Raw genomic sequence first — 6,000 nt, 5'->3', positions numbered from 1 at the left:
ACGGCTTCTAATACTAGAACACATGCGATATATGCGATGAGTCTATAGGACCTACACATAATCCTCTATTCTTATTTATGCGATGACAATATGACACACACACAAATAAGGCAACCACATAATATCATAACCTATCTCTAGGGTGCATGCGATGCAGGTTGGCAAACAGAGCTTAACTCTAAGTCCATATCTCTTGCTTATGCAGATCTAATCTTGCTCTCTCGAGTCTCGATTCTAACCTAGCTCTCTCGAGTCATTTGGCTCTTTCTTTAGACTCTCTCTCGAGTAGCTCTAAAAGGGTATTGGGCACAACATAAAATAAGATAATCGCATGCAATGAAGATCCTGGGTCATGTTAGCTTAGTTCTTCTCAACCCATTTGATAAGTTTAGCTACTCATGTGTGCTAAGAGAGTGAACAAATGTAGTTAAAGAAATTCCATTGTATAGATATAGAGTTGGAATACAAAATAACAATGCAAGAAGAGAATAAAGAGCTTGGTAGCAATCTCTTCCTCCCCATGGCTTTTACACTGTCTTTTCTATCTGATCGAATGATAGTCTCGCTCTCGCGAGAGTCGACCCGCTCTCTCTTTTCCACACCTCTGGGTTCTCTCTCGAATTGCCCTGAGTGATCTTCCGGCGTCTCTTCCCTTCTCTCGCTCCACCTTAAAATAAAAGAAAAACTAAGAACAAGGTTATTCTAAGGGAAAATTCTCTAAGTGTTCGAATTTGTTGAACTAGCTGAGCCGCTGAACCTCTTTTTTGAAGATTGCCTTCAATATTTATAGAGCTTCGGGGTGAAAGGCGACTTCTCTCTTATGATTGCACAGATGAGATGGCTTTAATTCTCTGACTGATGCGTCGAATATTTGTCACCAAAAAGCTGAGTGTACTTGTTATCGTTAGCGGCTTGTCAACTTAATTCGGATTCGACCGTCATCAGCTTTCTGTCCCATCGTGATTAATTATGTCTTTCACCCAAATGCGCCCACCAAGTTGTGCCAGCTCTATGTAGCAATCCTTCTTGAGCAGATGTTTGCGAGCAAAAATCACCGCAAAGCCTTGCGGTAATGCTGTACTCGTCCGTTGATTTCTTGTGATCGCACTTTTCGTCTTGCGTCAATGCATATTATGCATAAAAATACAAAAGTTAACTGTTTCTATGCAATGGACGCATGTGACTGCAATGTTATGAACTTAATGTTTTTTGGACGCAATCTAACATATTTTATCAATGCAAACCTTCATTGTTTAATAACTTAGCACTGTAATAACGTGCATTTCTGCCCGTTATCACACCCCCAAATTTAAAAAATGCTTGTCCTCAAGCATCAGCTAAAGATTTCTTTTAGAAAGTCGACCGCAAATCTCTTTTCCTAGATTATATCTCTCAAGGATACTTCATTCAAATCCTATACACCACAATTTCCTCAATTCTTATTCAAGTCTCCTCTTAAAATATTTCTAAGATCTAGGGACCGTAAGTCTAACCTTCAAAAAGACTTTACTAAATCCTATACACCACAATTTCCTCATTTCAAAGAACTTTTTTTTCACTGAGGTGTTAAATGATTTTTATCCTTACATATTTTTTACATTGTTATTATCACACCCCGCTCCATATTACCCTCTTAACCTAGATGGAATGGTGACTGCAGCAGTTACCAACCTTTTTGTTGGCACTTACTGCTTATCTAACCTGTTAAATTTTGCTCAAACCTTGAATACATACATATCATCGATATACAGACATATTAACTCAGAACTTAACACATTTACATTATAGGGTTTCGCAGCATTGTCCATACATGAATATTACAATTTAGTGAGCCCCATCTAAAATACTAGTCACTAAACAGACACATATATACTAACTAATACAGGTCTTCAATTACGCTTCCTTCAACCTGATTCTTTGAGTGGCAGAGCAACAACAGAAAAGTCTTTTGGGAACTGACCGCTACCTGAAAAGGAAACATTTGAAAACGTGAGCTAGAAGCCCCGTGAGTGACTTAATAAAAACATAAATCTTATGCTTAAACTGAAAGCTTGAAAACATAATATTGGAATTAAAATATACCAAGCAAACATGTACATAAAACCTTTAAAACCATTGTAACTGAAACCTGAATCTTAGTTGAGAACGAACATTCATTGCTCTAATCCCTAACACCAAGCCATGGCCAGATGAGACCTCTACTTCGATCTGTTCATACTGAACTATGGTAAGGGGAGGTCCCTACGTCGATCTCTTTAAATGTACCAAAGGGCATCTCAGGAAACTTCCTCTAAACATAAACATTGATAACTACTCTTAAACAACATTAAACATCATTATTCCCTAGTTGAGAACGAGCATACATCGCTCTAGCTCCCAACGTCTGTTACCTGCCAAGAGACCCATACTTCGGCCCCCCTTTGCTGGTATATAGCCTAGGAGACCCATACTTCGGCCTCCCTTTGCTGGTATATGGCCTAGGAGACTTATACTTCGGCCTCTCATTAATAACTACCTACGTGCACATGGAGTTTCTATGTACTGTCAATACCTTAGGTACATTTATGTTATCGGCAAAGAGACCCATACTTCGACCTCTCTTTGTTGGTTCATGGCCTAGAAAACCCATACTTCAGCCTCTCATTTAGAACTACCTATATGCACATGGAGTTTTCTATGTACCGTCAACACCTTAGGTACATTTATTCAGATACCTTCCTTACCTTCAGTATCTGGCTCACTTAAGCTATCAAGTTCTCGAAGAATATTAAAGGAATAGCTCTCAAATATAGTATAGAAAACTCTTTAGGATACTTTCTCTACCTTCAGTATCCCTTTTCATTATGTTTAGGAATCCCAACACATGTACTTTGACAACCTTAGGTTTTTAAAACATAGTACATCAAACTTCATTCAACCTTAGCTTTAACCCTAACGCATGCTTCATACTTTGTGAAATAAGTTGGCTTAAAATATATTGAACTAGCTTGTAAAAACCACTAGCATGCGTTAGACATGGAAAACATACATTAGTAAACATCATGAAAATGGAGTTACTAAAACATACTGAAAGTATTTGGACAAGATAACATATTTAAATCATGTCAATTCCACGGAAAACATGTTTTACTTAGCATATGAAATAGCTTCAAACATATGTTGCTTGGCACTTCATATAAACACTTAGTATGAGGAATAACTTCAAAGAAATCATGGTTTCTAAATCATTAAAGCATTAAATTATCACATAGTCACTCACAGCTCGTTGGCCTTTTAATGGGTTATACGCCTCTCCTAGCTCTTCTTGGCCTGAAAGGACATAATTCTCGGTTAAACTACTCAGAATTCTTAGCAAAATACCTCAAATAGTTCATTTACTAATGGAACCTTCATCAACAAAGATAGCATTACTAGCGAGATACTCATCATGAGTAAATTCTTCCTCATGAGCGAGATTCTCATGAAAAAGATCAAGTTTTTCCTAGCAAACTTTCATCCTAGCGATACTCACCTTACCAGCGAGATTCAGCCCAATTTCTAGCGAGATTTCCTTCTTGAGCGAGATCCTCAGCACAAAATTAGCGAGATTTCCTTCATTAGCGAGATCCTCATTCTCCATATCTCGCTATAACTCTCCACGGTGAGTTGTTTGCTTGTTCTTCCCAAGCAGCTGTCTGCTTATGCACAAATTCTCTGTTACAATTTCAAAAATTCATAACTCAAAATCCAGACCTCTTTTGAAGAAACTTTATTCTACAACATGTTTATAATTGAGTTAACTTTATTACCTTAAAATTTCAGCCAAAAATTCCTTATGGTTTGGCCTAAAGCTTCCAATCTTCACCTCGGGCTCTGATTAATCCGAGATTCTGCCTCCTCTACAAATTCCTCACTTTTATTCTTCTTCTCCTGCAATCTTTCTCCGGCAAGCAACCTCGAAAATTAGATTCTCCCAGCTTTCAAATGGCACCGATTCACTAAATTTTCTCATGTAGATTGTCGAAACCAAACTTTCGAAGTTCCTCTGCCTTTAATCTTCCTGCCGCCTCCCGAGTTCAAGGATTAACCGCCGCGTCACCTCATATTTAGTGCCTCCAGCCCAAGCCAATAAATGGGCTTCCTTATTTAATATATTTTTATTTTCCTTTCTCTACAACTCTTATAAAGAACATAGATTTTCACTTATTAGATAGTTAATGTATCATTTCTTTGGCTAAACATACTTGTCTAGGAAATTTAGAATTCGGGGTTTACACTTAGCTACACAAGATCTTATTTCTTCTTGCTTCCATTCTCTATCCCCCCAAAACATGGCTTCATTTAACTCATTAGAAGACATCACATTACTTACTCTTACTTAAAGTAATTAGGGTTCGGGTTTTACAAGTTATTTTTTCTCTGATCTTGCGCTAATCCAAGTGCCTCGCCTTCGTTTTGGCTTGCCCTCACGTGTGTCATATGGACATTTAACTACGAGCAAGACGCTTTTTCTCAGACTAAACTCATACCTATTCAGCAGCAGAATTGCGGTCATTTATTTATGCGTTGATCCTGGCGACTTACTTTCGTTTTGGCTTGCCTCCACGTGTGTCATGCGAACATCCAACTATGGGCAAGTTCCTTTCACAACTTAACTCTTATCAACATAGATTTCCTCATTACGTTGACAGTGGAGTTGTTATTCTCAAAATTTTCCTTTTTTTATTATTTTTATTTTTTTCCATAAAGCTAAAAATAGCAAGGTCAAAAATTAATACCTCACTCCTAAATTTAAAATGTGGCAATGTCCCCATTGCCAAGAGATTAAAAGAAGTCATGCGATGTTCTTAGGAAGTTTGGTAAAGGGTCAGTTTGAAAGAAAGCTAGCAGACCACTAACCTCTAGAAATATTTCATGAGGTGACTTTTCTAAGATTAAGTTGACTCTAGTGTATACAAAAAAATAGAAGCATGTGTTTCATCATTGAAATCATAATTGGCAAAGAGAAAGCATGCGGTGGCTTACTAAATTTATCAATATTAAATAATTGTGGTAGTCAAAGAGGATGTGGTGATAAAACTATCAACATTAAAATGCGATGCGATAGTGCAAAATTTGGAATAAAGTCAAGGAAGAATATATCCCTAAATTTGCGCTATCGCCCGCATTGTTTGTTGACGCATCCTACTTTGCGGCGATCTTCTTCTCTTGAGTCGTGGAGACGGAATAAAGTAGTTGCATCTTTGTGTAGTGCCTCCGCAATTGTTCGCCTCGATCGTTTGCAAGAAAAACATCGAGAGGGTCAAATATTAAAAAAAAACAAGTTAACAAAATCGCTTCACCGCAATTGTTTTTTTTTTTTTTTTAGATAAAGAAGTAATGCAGAAATATAAATGATAACAACAAAGTGATGAAAGTTCATGAAGTATTGATGCAGAAAAAAAGATATTCAAAAGGATTACGTCCCTGATGAGGTTGAGTCATATATTAACTCAGGGACCACTTATTCCAAGCTGGGCTTTTCACGTCCACGGCGGCTTTTTCTTCTTTTCTTTGTCCTCTGGAATCTTGACTGCCTTAATCCGAGCTTTTTCCCGTTATTATTCATCACAATCTCCCCTTGCGCACATCAATTTGAGCGCGCGACCGGTCGAAAGGAAATGGTCGTCCCAATATGATGGACGCATCTTTGTCCGCTTTATAATCCAAAATGAGGAAGTCTGCAGATAAGATGAATTTATCAATTGAGATTGCGGCATTTTTCAACTCTCCTTCAGGATGTATTCGGGATCTGTCCGCAAGCAGGAGAGTCTCTGTCGTGGGCATGAGTGTGCCAATACTCAATCGTTTGAAGATATGATAGCGGTATTATGTTTATACTCGCCCAAGATCACATAGTGTTTGACCACTGTAGACCCCTCCAATGGAGCATGGTATCATGAAGATTCCTAGCTCGCACATTTTTGTGGGATCATAGCATTTGCGTTATTGCCACTGTTATGATCTTGTCTTCATCATTTT

The sequence above is a fragment of the Benincasa hispida genome, chromosome 7 (assembly GCF_009727055.1).
Source record: "Benincasa hispida cultivar B227 chromosome 7, ASM972705v1, whole genome shotgun sequence".
Lineage (NCBI taxonomy): Eukaryota > Viridiplantae > Streptophyta > Magnoliopsida > Cucurbitales > Cucurbitaceae > Benincasa > Benincasa hispida.
Note: the sequence above shows the minus strand (reverse complement) of the source record.